Source organism: Dipodomys merriami, unplaced genomic scaffold (genome assembly GCF_024711535.1).
Source record: "Dipodomys merriami isolate MVZ:Mamm:240054 unplaced genomic scaffold, mDipMer1.0.p SCAF_101, whole genome shotgun sequence".
In the NCBI taxonomy this organism is placed as follows: domain Eukaryota; kingdom Metazoa; phylum Chordata; class Mammalia; order Rodentia; family Heteromyidae; genus Dipodomys; species Dipodomys merriami.
This window is the reverse complement of record NW_027202283.1, coordinates 4,551,260-4,566,203: the sequence shown is the minus strand read 5'-3', so window position 1 is coordinate 4,566,203 and position 14,944 is coordinate 4,551,260. Positions and strand designations below refer to the sequence as shown.

Sequence of the window (14,944 nt, the reverse complement as noted above, 5' to 3'; positions counted from 1 at the left end):
TTGGGCTTATTATTTTGTCCAGTGCTGGGCCTTCAAATCAGGCCCTGGACCATGCCTGACATTCTAGTCTTCAAGGATGGCAAGCTTCAATTCTCCCACAGTGCAACAGAGCTACCCAGACCTGAGTTCAAATCCCAGCACTGACAAAAGATTCATTCTGATGTCAGAAGCCAGTTGTTGCACACGTTTTCCTATCCTGTGAAAGAAGAGGATGGAAAATGCATAGGCAACCCTATAACCATGGGAACAGGTCGTCGTCCATGTCAGCACAGTTATACCTGTCACCATACTTAGTAAAATAAACAATACCTCCATGAATTAGAGATAAAATAAGGAGAAGTGCACCAAACACAAGATGCTGTCCACACATGTATGTCAATTTAGATCGTATGTTTAAATTATGAACTTATGAAATTATGAACTTATATTGGACCACCCTGGGGGTCAATGTCAGATCCGGGGAATGACCTAGCTCCTTGGTTGCTCACAGGTTGGTGTGTTCACCTTAATTTATTGGCCAATTGTTCCTTCTAGGCCCTGAGTTGAGATCCCAGTAACATTAACACGTGGATCGTCGAGTAAGAAGCTGAATGTGAAACTTGTTTTCCTTTCCTCTGAGAATTCTAGGTGTCAAGCATGATGGAGTACATTTCTACAAACCTAGTGCTCTGTGATAGGATGTCATCAATGTAATAAACGAAATGGGTTTCATATAGTAAAATCAATGGTAAATAAATGAATAAAACAAAAAATACAAGCAACAACCACACCAAACATGTATGGACTGAACATCTATAGGTAAGTATAAATCCTATCTTTACAATGCATGTAAATAGTATGTTTTCCAGGGATGGGGCTTGAATTCAGGACTAGTGAACAGGCTTGACATTCTTATCTTCAAGTACGGTGATCTTCCCCTTCATCCACATTGCTGCAGATTTACCCTGATCCTTAGTTCAAATCCAACACCTGGCAGAATAAATAGCTGGAATTGCAAGCCAGGGAGCTAATTTTTTTAAAACTTTTTCTCAGCACGGGGCTTGAACTCAGGTCGTGGTAACTCTGCCTCAGCTTCGATCACCCTAGGCTGGGGTGCAGCCACTGGACTCACAGCTGTTCCTAGGATCCTCGACCCCCAGGCCTTGCAGGGAAAACAATGTACAGAAAAACTGTGGCCTTTTTAGGTTTTCTTCCTTTGCACATGACCCTCCTGAGTCTGAATTACACTGTTGCAAAGAGTACTTCACTTTGCATTGCTGAAGGCTGGCAGACTATTGGGGAAGCCATAGGCCCACGTGGCAATATAGGCCCTGAACAACCAATGGCAGGAGATACTAAGAAACAGGTTTCCAACCATAGGAAAAAAATGGAATGTTGTCAGTGTCACAGAATGAGTTGTTCGTGAATAATGCTCCTATAAAATTAGACAGCATGATTTCAGGAGGCTGATTGATTTTATTTAATATATATGAAGCATTAAAAGATTATTATTACTTACAGAAACACAATAATTTCAGGACACTGATTTCTTTTAAGAAAGAAAACAATTACATTACTTACATGGACACATAATAAATACCCAAGAATTGGTAGGAATGTAGTCTATATAACTAAATAATGTATAGACATCTCTGGCACTCTGTAAAGACATATATTTATTAGCTTACTGCCATCTGCATGTCAATCTGTTCTTATTTTGTTAACTCCTGGGCTCAATCTCAGGTCCTGGGAATAGTCTGTAAGCTCAATTTGCCCCAGGAGGGCATGCTGACACTCACCCATTCATGAATTTGGCCTTGTAGGCCATGAGTTCAGATGCCTGCATTCCCAAACATTGAATCGTTGAGTAAGAAGCTGAGGGTAACACATGTTTTCCTTTTCTGTGAATGTCCTGGGTGTCAGGTATGAAGTGGAATATATATGCAGACCTATATCCTTATGTAATCAATGTTCTATGTGCCATAATAGTCAATAAAATAAATGGTCATTATATGAACAAAACAAAAATATAAAATAACTACACTGAATGCAATATAATCAACATATGTATGTAAATATAAATCATATATGTAAATTGTACATGAATAGGATGTTTTCTAGTGCTGAGGATCGATATCAGGCCTAAGGAACAGACTTGAATTTCTTGACAAGAAGGAGGCAAGCTTCCACTTCCCACACAGTGCAACATAGGTTCCAGACCATGAGTTCAAATCCCAGTCCTGGCAGAAAAATAATGGAACCTTTATAGTATGATTGGCCCAATTCTTAGGTATTTCATTATGCCTCCATTTTATGAATTTGATTGTTTAAATGCTTAATAAAGTATTAACTAAAATTGATTAGTGTCCTATAATATAATTGTGCATAATTTTATCATAGAATCATTCAAGGGCTGCCCATTCAATCATGACATACATAATATTCCATTGGGTATCATATAGATAGGAACAAGTTTCTTAGGATCTCCTGCCATTTGGAGGTGGCAGGATCACGATTCGAACTGTGGGCCCCAGCTCCCACCATTTCACTGCGAGAATAGGGTACTCACCAGTCTGTCCAAGAACATCAGCAAGACCAATGATTAGGCAGGCACCAGTGGATCTCAGCAGTCCTCCTTAATACTTACAAGGCTGTGAAAGGAGGATCATGGTCAAAGTCACCCAAGCCAAGAAAGTTCTTGAGACTCCTTTCCAACTTCAGTGCCAACATATCAAGTGTGGAGGGCCAGCCTTGAACAAAAGCAGCTCACAGACTGTGTCCAGATCTTGAGTTTAAGGACCAGGATTGGCAACAAACAGACATACACAACAATCTGTGCAGCCATCCAGCTAAAGCAGGTTACTCTTTTGTCCCCAACTGCATTGGACAGAGTTCCCTGGGAAAAAAGGCTAGGCGAGCCGCTGTCATCTTGCTCTGCCCATACTGCTTGCATCACAGGATTACAGCCACACCCCCATTCTTTCATATTCCTTTCTGACCAATGAGATACAAGAATGGTGACCACGCCCGCATTCCATGATGCGGGGGAGCACCATGATTCCCTCTGTTTGTTTACAACACTACCAGAAGTTGAGGAAGGTAGAGGTGGTTGAGTGATCAGCAAGAGACTTGAGGAGAGTTTGGAGTATAGTAGGAAATTGATGCTCCCACCAGCACCCCACCTCCCTCCCCACTTCTTGCGGTGCTGGGTTTCAAACCTCAGGCAATGGAGCACTGCCAGCAGTCATAAGGCCCCAACCAGGTCCCTGCCCCTGGTCTTCTGCTCTGGGCCCATGTATCCACAATGCCACCTCCATCACTGCTCTTCCCACCTGGCACAGCTGCCAACAGCTTCTCTGAGCAGCACAGGTGAGTGGCTGCCCCAACACTACCCCTGCCGCTGGTCAGACACTCCACTGGGGTCCCCCTGACCCCCTGCTTGTTTCCTCTCCCTGGCTCTGAGGAGCCACCTTTCTGTCTTGGGCATTTCTGAGAAAGAGACTCAATAGAGACTCAGGCTGTGCTGGATCAGGGTACTCCTATCTGTGACAGGTATGCTCCACCAAGCATGGTCCTCTGTAGTTGGGATGGTAGACATGTAGCGCCATGCTCAGTTATTGGTTTAGATAGATTATCCCAAACTTTTAGTCCATGCCAGCAGATTCTTGACCACAGATGAAGTTCTGGATAGTGCCGAAACCATCAGACTTCAGTCTCCTCAGAGGACAGTTGTGAGGAAACAAGGGATTTATACAGAGGGTTCTGTGGAGCATGGCTAGGCACAGAGGGAGCATCCTTCAGATAAGGTTCTCGGCAATTCTGTGAGCATATGACAGGAAGATACCCGGAAAAGGCTCAGGTGGGGTCTGTTATTAATTGTGCAACAGGTGTGGGATTATGAAACAAAACATGGCTCTCATCATTACCCTATCCCCATGAGGAAGGGGATCCTTCACTCTGTTGAGTTTTGCAGCTGAGGAAACAGATGCACGGAGAAGCTGGGTGACCTACTTATGACCTCAAGGTCACAGGAAGCTCAGCCTGACTTCTCTACCATGCTCCTTGGGACAATGGGTGCTATTCAGTCCACTTGATGTGGTGGGATCACTTCTTGTCAGTTGTGGGTCTTGAACTCTAGGCCTGGGCGCCGTTCCCAAGCTCTTCAGATCAAGGCTAGTGCTCTACCACTTGAGCGCACTTCCGGTTTTCTGGTGGTTGTTTGAAGATAAGAGTCCCACAGACGTTTCTGCCCGGACTGGCTATGAACCATGATCATCATATCTCAGCCTCCTGTGTAGCTAGGATTAGAGTTCTGAACCACTGGCACCCAACTTAAGCATAATTCTGATTTTCTTTCTTCGTCTCTCACATAGTAACTGGTTGAATGTTTTCTGGATGAGGTGGCCCAGTGTCCCTATGTGCCTGGAACCCAAGGTAGCCCTCTCATTCAGGAAGTGGGCTGTGGGTCAGGAGCTGTCTAGCTCAGACTGTTGAAACAGCTCCATGACGTAAGCCCCTCTGTGCCCTGGCTAGACCATGATGGTTATTCATTTTCCATCCAACCTTCCTGGACTTATTGTATTGTATTGTTTTTTACATCATTTTCTAGCACCTGGCCAAAATTATGATATAGTTATGGAATGAAAATGTAATGCCATCTTAAGAAAGTCATTTAGGGCTTTGTGAATGTGGCTTCATGGTACATTGATTGCCTAACATGCATGAAACCCTGGGTTCAATTCCCCATTACCACATAAACAAAAAAAACTGGAAGTGGTGCTGTGCCTCAAGTGGTAGAAGGCTAGCCTTGAGCAAAAAAAGAAAGACAGAAAGACAGAAAGAAAGGAAAATAGAGAAAGAAAGAATGAAAGAAAGAAAGAAAGAAAGAAAGAAAGAAAGAAAGAAAGAAAGAAAGAAAGAAAGAAAGAAAGGAAGGAAGGAAGGAAGGAAGGAAGGAAGGAAGGAAGGAAGGAAGGAAAAAAGAAAGCCCTGGGTTTCCCTTATTTGCAATAACTAGTGTATGTCTGAGTCAAGCAGAAATGATCAGATAAGTTGCTGTTAGGGAAATGAACCCTAAGATATGTATTTAAATGTTTTTTTCTTTCATGTGATTTTTTTCTAACACATTTACAAAATTATTTCTTGGTTGTTTTGTATTTCCCTCACCCAGAGTATAACCCTTGCTTTCACTGTACTTGATAATGATATAATTTGTGGAGGGGAAGGGAAAAAACACGTCATTTAAATAGGGATACAGGTGGACCCATTGCAACAATGAGATATGCAAGTCGTTATGTCAAAAACGAACTTTACAACTTTGGTGGGGGGGATGGGAAGGAGGATTGGGTCTGGGGGCAGGTGGAGGATGGGAGGGGGTCAGAAGGGGAACCAAAGGAGGAGGATACAATGCTTGATAAGAAATGTACTCATCTTGCCCCTGTAATTGTAACCCTTCTCTACAGTATTTTCACAATATAAAAGAAAAAACTAGTAAATGCAAAATAAAGAATCCCTACTTTGAATATATAATTGCTCCTTCCAAACTGAAACCTGACAGTAGTCCCTAATTCATGAATTTTACTTATAATAATGTTTTGATAAAAAAAGGTTTGGTCATTAGGTCACAGCAATTAATGCAAGTAATGTGCTTAGATTTCAGGTGAAGATTAATTCTGGAAATTCAAAGATTCCAGGATTTTGTGTGGTCACTGCTAATCACAAAGAGAAGTGTAATCTAAGTGACATTTGGAAACCTTTTTGGTCAGTGACTGCAAAAAAAGGCAGAGGCTAATTAACAGTTGTGACACAAGAGAAAAAATAACTCCAGATGGAAGGAATAAATGATAGTAACTAAGGTATATCAGAAATTGTTCTTGAAAACAATTTTGGTTATTGAAGAACTAGTTTTCAACTAGGCTTATTCCTCATTGCCTTTAGCATTCTAAATCTCTTAGGCTAGTTATTAATCTCTGTGTGATAAATGTATCTCTTTCTATGCTGTTCTTTCATACTCGATATCCTTTGCTTTCTAAAAATCTGTCTTTCTATATTTCTCTATGAACATTTCCTGATACTAAATACACCAATACAGATGGTAGAGGATGTTAATGGAGGGATCCCATAGCTAATGAGTCATTAATGTAACAGAATGGAAAAGGAGGACATATTATTGCTACCTCAAATTTTCTGAAAAGCTGCAATGGCATCATTTGGTTCAAATTTCCATTGTTTGTCTACATAGTGTCATTCAGTGCACATAAATGCAAATATGAGCCAGGTGCTGGTGGTTCACGCCTGTAATACTAGCTACTCAGAATGTTGAGACCAGAGGATTGTGGTTGAAAGACAGCCTGGTCAGGAAAGCCCATGAGACCCTTATCTTCAATTAAGCACAGGAAACCCGGAAGTGGTTCTGTAGCAAAAGTAGTAGAGCACTCAACTTGACCTGAAGAGCTGATGGACAGCGCCCAGGATCAGAGTTCAAGCCCCATGACCAACAAATAAAGTGAAAGATGACTTTGTTTGCCCCAAAGGAACGACAAAATTAATAATTTTCCCAAGCAGAAAAATAAATTCCAAAATGATTCAATGCACCTACTTTTGCTGAATTACTTACTTTATGGCTTCTTTGCTGGACATATTCTCTACTTTTAAAAATAGTCAAATATTAGCTTTACAAAAAAATTCATCAAATATTAGTTATTTCAAAAGAGAAGTCTATTCAGTTGATGTCACTTAGCTTTCTTACTATCTTAGTTCAAAGCTAACCCAGGCAGGATAGTCTCTCAAATTCATTTTTAATTAAACACCAAAAAAGCACAAGTAGAGTTTTGGCTCAAGCAGTTGAGTACTAGCTTTGGGGGCAGGTGGGCAGGAAAGAAAATTGTTCAGGGACAGGGTCCAGCTTCTGGGTACAAGCCCCAGAACCAGCACAAACGAACCAAACAAGCAAACAAAAAAACCCAGATATTTCTTTGGGACCCTCCTTAAAGGAGTACTCAATTGATAAGAGGCTCCTTTTGGTGATCATACTCACTGGATCCTGCTTTTCTGGAATCCTTATTGCTCTGGAGAACTCAGGACCAGACTAAAGAAATTGATAACTGACTCCTGCAAATAGAGATTCCTCTCAGGGGTGAAATATCCATCCATAAGGCATTTTAAACCTCCATGTCTTTGTTTCTTTGCAGTAGAACACTTTTTAAACAACGTTATTTCCTTTTGTTCTATGATGGCTTTCAAATGGCACATTATTTTTGTAATACTCTCAACTAGAACTTTACAGAAAAGTTTTATATGAGTAAAGAACATATTCGAAAAAGTCAAGAACAGAGTTTCCTTCAAGCCTTGGGATTCTTTTCTTGTACAGTAAAAAGGAAAGCACAAGTTAACTTGAACTTTGTCATTCCTCTATGTTCCATTCCTCTCCTGGGATCAGTTTCCACATCCAGTTACCATTACTTCCAGTAACAATTGATGGTGCTGCTTGAGGTATAATAAATGTTTACTGGCTTCACTGAAATAACACAAGGACACCTTTGGACATGAGGTAACACGTGTTTCAGACAAAACTTAGTAAAGAGAAAATATGAAAATTATATTGCTTATAAATATATTATCCATGAGTATATTGAGTTCAAACTTTTTAAGGTCTCTGTAAGTTAAAGTCAATTGTAAATGGGAAGAAGGTTCTCAGATCATTCCTTTTGTGAGTGTATGTACAGCACATTATTTCCCGTGTATATGCATTAACAGTAAGGGAAACTATAGCAATAATAGGAGAAAGAGAAGTTCTGTGTTAAAGAATATGGGTTCAATACACTATAGAAGACTCTACAAATAAGACAACATTGAAACAATAAAGCCAAGTCCAGTATGTAGATTTATGGGAGTGATGTAGAGAAAGCATTACTCCTAGGTGGAACACGAAGTATGAAGCCACTCCCTTTCTAAATCACACTTGTTAATCACACAACTCTGTAGAAAGTAGAATGGAAGTATAATTCTGGTTCCAATGCAAGTCAGATATAAAAGCATGGACTTAAATGGAAAAAAAAATCCATCTTGAGAGAACAGGGCTTATACTAGCAATGAACTGCTGGCTAAGATGATATTTCTTTTTCTTTCCTTATATATTTATTGTTGTTGGTGGTGGTCTTGGCACTTGAACTCTGGGCCTGGGCACTGTTCCTCTGCTATTCAGCTCAAGGCTAATGCTCTACCACTTGATCCACAGTGCAACTTCCAGTTTTCTTGTAGTTAATTGCAGAAAAGTGTCTCCGGTACTTTCTTACCCGGGGTGGCTTTGAACCCCAATCCTCAGATCTCACCACCACTCAGCTTACGATCACATTTCTAACAGTGTACACTCAGGATATGTAATGGGTATATTAATCTATCTTTATTTGAATTCTTGAGTTAAAAACCTCGGCTACAGCATAGACTTTACACTCACAAAAATGTTTATAGCTTAAAAGTTGATACTTCTGGAGAAATAAAACCTAAGAATGTAATGGAGTCTGGGAAGTTCAGTTTGCAACCAGCTAGGCTAGAACAGTCTTTGCAACAGTACCTATAATTGAGGAGCCAAAAGCTGTATTGGAAGAATGGCTCAGGTGATGGAATACCAGTCATGAGCAAGATTTATGAATAAGAGCTTGAGGCTTTTGTGTACATATATACAAACATACACATACACACAGAGGCACTTATATGTGCACACACAAATGCACAAATGAAATGACTCTCATAATATGTAGAAAATTACAAAACAATAGAAAATATGTCCTGAGTAAGACTAGAATTATGTGATAATTTTTAATATTAGAAAGTCCTCAAGTTACTTTTTTCAAAAGTGTTTGAGAATATTACATAGGTAGGGACCAGAGATAGTAAGAGAGTCAAGTAATCATTATTAAAGGTATCGGATCCATTGAGGAATGAATCAGAGACCCCGCAGGTGCATCTGAAAATGTTCATATCCTGTGTCAAATGTTAGAAAATATTTGAAAATAGTACAGGAACAGTCTGAGCAGTGTAGTGGGTAATATCACTGGAGAAATTCAGAATTGGTAATCTGTATTTAGATTAAATAAAACAAGAAACTATGGCAGGGCAATGTGATATAAGCCTAGAATTCTAGCACTCAGACTAAAACAGAAGATTGGAGAGTGGAATTACATAGTGATACCTTCCCTGGACCAGGTAGTATAATTTTGTCTTAATAAAACAAACCAAACAAGAAAGGAATACACAGTTGGAATGCTGGGCTAATTTTGTCATTTTTTGCGAAGTCAAGTTTCCTATTGAAATGCAACTCATATATAATCCTCACTTGTGTTTTAAATTCTCTCTCCATTACAGAACATTCCTAGATGCAAAATGACTCATGATTACCTTCCAAAATTTGAGAAAGTAAGTAATCATCATTCTGTTGGATTCCAAAGAAATGATAAAGGATTACAAAGGCTTAAGCCTGGAGAAATAGCAAAGTTTATCTAATGTAGGACTTTGTAAATGTTGCTAAATTAGAATTGAGATTTAAAATAAATATTTTGGTTTTGTTTGTAATTTCATATTCTATTAGATATTTCAAAATTATTTTCTTTTTTTGTCAGTTGTGTGGCCTGAACTCTGGGGCTGCACACTGTCCCTCAGCTCTTCAGCTCAAAGCTAGTACTCTACCACTTGAGCCACAGCACCACTTCCGAGTTTTTTCGCTTATGTGGTGTGGAGGAATCGAACCCAGGGCCTCATGCCTGTAAGGCAAGCAGTCTACCACTGAGCCACCTTCCCAGCCCCAAAATTATTTTTAAATAGAGGGTTTAATTGACAAATTCACAAATGATTCTTGCAGTCTACTTGCCTAGAATATTCTTTCAAGAGAGATATAATTAGAAATTAGTTAATAGATAATTCCAACAATTCATGTATAAAATGATAATGTGAATAATGTAGACAGAGTTGCCAAGAAATGCATGATATTAATTTATAAATTTATCAAAAGCAATTTTTTGAAGCTTTGGTATAACATAGTATGAGGAGAATAATTGTGTGACATCTTTTTCTTCAACCTATGTAACACAGGAAGCAATTCCCTTAATTATGTGCCTCTGTATACAATGAGAAAAATGCTAGATTGGGGGTTTGTTTTCATTTTTTTGTTTTATTGGTTTGTCCTAGTGCTTGAACTCTGGTCCTGGACACTGTCTCTGAGCCTGTTCATGCTCAAGGCTTGTGCCCTACCATTTCAATCTCAGTGCCACTTGTGTCTGGCTTTTGCTGAGAAGTTTATTGGAGATAAGCATCTAAGGAACCTTCCTGCCTGGGTTTGCTTTGAACTGTAACATTGCGCTCTTAGCATCCTGAATATCTATGGTAATTAAAAAAGTATAAATATAAATAATATTTGCAAATGGTCTGATCTCAAGAATACTAGGGGTGGGAAAATGATGCAACCCAGTTTATTGTGGTGTTCTTTCCAGAACATGGAGGGCATCACATTAGCAGAGGTGTAGTATTTTTCACAATAAAGATAAGCTATTAGTGTTGTAAATTAAGGGAACCTTTGAGGTGCACCCTACACCTTGGAAACTGTTGGGATATGATGACTTTATGGCATAAGTCTTCGGATTGATGGTCACATAAATAATAGCTTACCCTGATAAACAATTGCTTACTCTTGAAAAATTAATTATTACAGATGCTTCATAGTTTTATCCTTTACCAGAATGTGGCTATTTTTCTGTTTATTCCTCAATCTGTAGCAACCCATTGGAATATGAATCTATTGCAGAATTACATAACATGCAAACAGGTATTCTTTTGAATCTCTCAGGTAGGAATGTTCAGAATTTGAAAATGAGTAGATATTAGTCATAGGAATTTTGAAAAACACATATATTCTGTCCTCTTAACAACTTATTTACTTTTAAAAGTTATGGGTTTCCATTGAATGAAACTGTTTACTGTTTTTGTATGAGAAAGTTTAAATTTATTCTTTTTTCAAAATATTGGCAAGTATATTGTGAAAATATTGTCTAGTTGGATAACATTCAAGTTGATGGCCCTCTGATTAAAAAGGTGTAATTAATTCAAATTTAATGCCAAATAGTATTGATTTTTAAAAGTTACTAAAAATAATAATATTTACTATACCAATACAGTGAAATTTTATTTCATGTCGCTTATTTATTTAATTTAATTTTCTTGTCAAAGTTATGTACAGTGGAGTTACAGTAATTGTAAGGTAGTGAATACATAACGTTTCAAACTTGTTATCCCCTTTCTCATTTTTCTCAGTTTTACGTCACCACAATACCCCTCACAAGTTGTAATGTACATTTTCATCATATTGTCTTGAGAGCATTGCTATTGCATTGGTTTGCCCTTTGTCGTATTTCTCAACATTTTGTTGTTCCTATTCCTTTCCGTAATTAAGGTAAATGTATACCAGTACACAGGGTATCCAAATCAAATACAGCAGGGAATAAACCATAGGGAAAAATGTCAAAAGAAAATAGAAGTCACATAATACATTAAAAACAACAACCGCAAATAAAAATCTCTGTTTCCATATCTTGGATTTTATTTTGCTTAGCATCAGCATATATGGTCATATATATAACATAACAAAGTCCCTGGAAAATAATAGTTGCATGGACATGATATCATGAAAACAACATTTTAACTGTTTAATATGGTAAAGATGGAATTAGGATTGGTGAATTCGCGATTCTGTTAAAGGAATTTCAAAAGAGTTTTAAAGTTATGACAGGTAAATTTTAATTGTTCAAACTTTTTAACAATTTAGCCTATTAAAAAAATAAAATTGCCTGGGAGAATAGCCTTTCATGCAAAGAAATCCATGGAGACTTAGCTGAGAGGGAGTGATGTGGGTGAAGATGGTTCTTTTTCACACTAAACAGACAAACCTCACAAACCTTGCTGTAATTCCTGTAGGTTACCTTGAGAATTTTCCTTACCCAAAAAATATACTCTTACTGTGTGAAACAAGGTTGTAGTGGAATTTAAATTCAAAGTTCTTTAAAAAAAGACATCAAAGCCGGGCGCTGGTGGCTCACGCCTGTAATCCTAGCTACACAGGAGGCTGAGATCTGAGGATCGCGGTTCAAAGCCAGCCCGGGCAGGAGAGACCGTGAGACTCCTATCTCCAATAAACCACCAGAAAACCGGAAGTGGCGCTGTAGCTCAAGTGGTAGAGAGCTTGCCTTGAGCTGAAGAGCTGAGGGACAGCGCCCAGGCCCAGAGTTCAAGCCCCACGACCGACAAAAAAAAAAAAAAAAAAAAAAAAAAAAAAGACATCAAAATTGTGATTTGACCTTTACTTACTAAACAGTAATTCTCTGAAAAAGATAATTGTGTTCAAACTATTTAGGGGAAAGTGCCCTCCACAATGAAAGAAGATATTGGGTTTACACTTTTCTGTTTATAATACTTTCCACAATGTCTTTGCATATAAAGCACTGAAACACAGAAAAAAAATCTGATTGGATACTTCAAACGAATGATTTCACATTTCTAAGTGGCTCAAAAATATAATATCATTATTAACATGAGACTGTGAAGACTTCTCTTATTACATAAGCCAAAAAGTTTTGGGATCAGAAAAGAAGAGCAAATGGAAAAAGTAAGAAAACAGTATTCTTCGAAGCCCTAGATAAGCGTATTAGCTTCAGCAATGGAGGGAGGCCAAAACTTTTTAAAATAGATTGTCTTAATATTTTACCTACATAAAGTGGTTTTACAGAGCCTATTTGTCTCACTTCAATGCACACTAGATCGAATGAAGACATAAAAATAAGTTCCACATCCAAATAAAATAGTTTTAAAAGAGAAACCATGAAGACGTAGCAGTGGGGGAGGTCTTATAGTCATTCCACTTCACTAGACTTTAACCCAAGAAGCTGTGATTAATTGGAAATCAGGTAAGAGCTAAGAGGAGGACATAGAAATAGGTCATCGAAGTATTGTCCTTTGTAACAGACACTGTCATCCAAGGTATCGGTGATTTAACTCTATTCTTCTCCATACATCTTGTTAAGCAAATGCAAGACCAAGAGAAAAATAATCTATTGAAGTAATTTTGAAAAGAATAACTTCACTGTTCCTGATATGGTATCTAACGAGAGTCTTAAGTGAGAAGATAAAAGTGGAGTATTCTTCGGTTTCCTCTAAGCATCTTGTTAGCAAATTATATCTTTGAGGTTAGAAGTAATTGAACCAAAAAGTGGTGGAGTACTTATTTTTGTGGGCACTTTAGACATAAAAATACTTTCAAGGTAAAAGAAAAAACAGTATAGCTAAATATTTGTGATCACAGCTTCTTGGACTGTTTTTTTGGAGAAAAGGTTTTACCTGAGAGTTTGTCCTCATTATCATAGATGTTGGGTTTTCGTGGCAACCAAATGCAAGAGGGAAGTTTAATGGACTCGCTTGGACAAATAAACAGCATAATAGAAAAAATGGCAAATAATCTTTAGTGAATTACTTTGACCGATTATTTTGCCAGAACAAAGAAGGAAAGATATAATTCAAAATCACTTGACTGAAAAGTATGAAAAAGAGTAGTAAAGAGAGATGAGAGAAAACATAGAGGACTGTTTTCTCTCCAACAGAGTAATGGGTTTTGATCTTGTTTCTTCCATTCTATATTCACCAGCTATCAAATGTATCTCAGGACTGGAATATCCAGTTCAGACAAAGAGATCTCCCATTAGAAAATATTTGCTGCAGATGTAGGTGATTTATAACCTTAGACAATCTATTTAAATCTGTTCAAAATTCTCCCCTACCCCAAACTGCCCTCTTTGAACAGTTGGTTTGCTTTTCCCATACTGCCCTTGATTAACTATTTAATATTTTGAGAGGTCATATTCATACTCTGTAGAGTTTGCTGTTTGGTTGTGATTTTTATGTGTTTGATTTTTGTTGTGCTTTTAACTAAATTTCAAAAGGTTGTGCAATTGTGTTACAATTAAATATGTCCATGTAATTGTCCAATGCTCCTGGATCAGAGTCACTCCTTCTATCATTCTCAACCAACTCCTTCTCCAAGATTTATTTCAGATTTACCACTTCCTTTATCACATGTGTACATTGAGTATTCTAGTTGTGCTTGCCACTTTTTCATTTTTCATTCATTCTGTTTTTACTAATATTCTTCTCTGGTTTCAACTTCTTGATAGTCATTCTGTTAAATTGTCTGTTCATACTTTGACAGGTTTATATACATTCTATGGCATTTCAATCCTGCATATACTTGAACTGATATCAGCTTATATTTCCATAATTAATCCATCTGCAATAACAATTTGCAAGACTGGAGACGTGAAGCACCTAGACATGATTTTATTCTCATCCATTTGGAAGATTAATCTTTATTCAACAAGAAAGTTTAAAAACGGCTTAGAATGTTTTCCTAACTACCAGTTTTTATAAATGGCTTTGTACAATGGTTTGTGATTATTTTACTTTACATGGGATAATATTCTCTACTACGTATAACTTTTGGGAAAAGAAGAAAACTAAAATTTATTACTGAGGAGGAATATGATAGAAATAGAAGACAGATTTTATGTTTGTCACATCTCTCATGAGTACCCATATTCAAGACTTAAAGTCAAATTTCTTAAGGAAAACATCAAACAACATGATAAGGCAACTATTCGTGATCTTTTAAAATGTACTTTATTATTTGATGAAATTTACTTTATTAGCTAATGTTTAGGCTTGAAATATGGGAGGCTGATCTAGGTAACACATTTCTGGAAGGCATCTACTGAACAACACAAATGGTCGGGGCTACTATTTCTATAATTTAAGGAATGGTTGAACCTGTTTGGTATTAGTGCAGGATAATAAATCAACTCTATTGTAACTTGTTCCTTCCACTTGAAAAACTTGTAATGTTACTAAGTATCTAATCGTCAAATGTCATTTTGGC

The 14,944-nt window shown here is 37.7% G+C and overlaps 1 long non-coding RNA gene across 1 annotated transcript; it reads left to right on the top strand.

The window, feature by feature from the left end:
* Positions 1–3,079: 3,079 nt before the first annotated feature.
* LOC138807354 (uncharacterized) lies at positions 3,080–14,400 on the top strand. The gene is made up of 3 exons (XR_011366127.1): positions 3,080–3,348; positions 9,343–9,393; positions 14,222–14,400. It is a non-coding gene; the product is annotated as an uncharacterized lncRNA (long non-coding RNA).
* Positions 14,401–14,944: the final 544 nt, after the last annotated feature.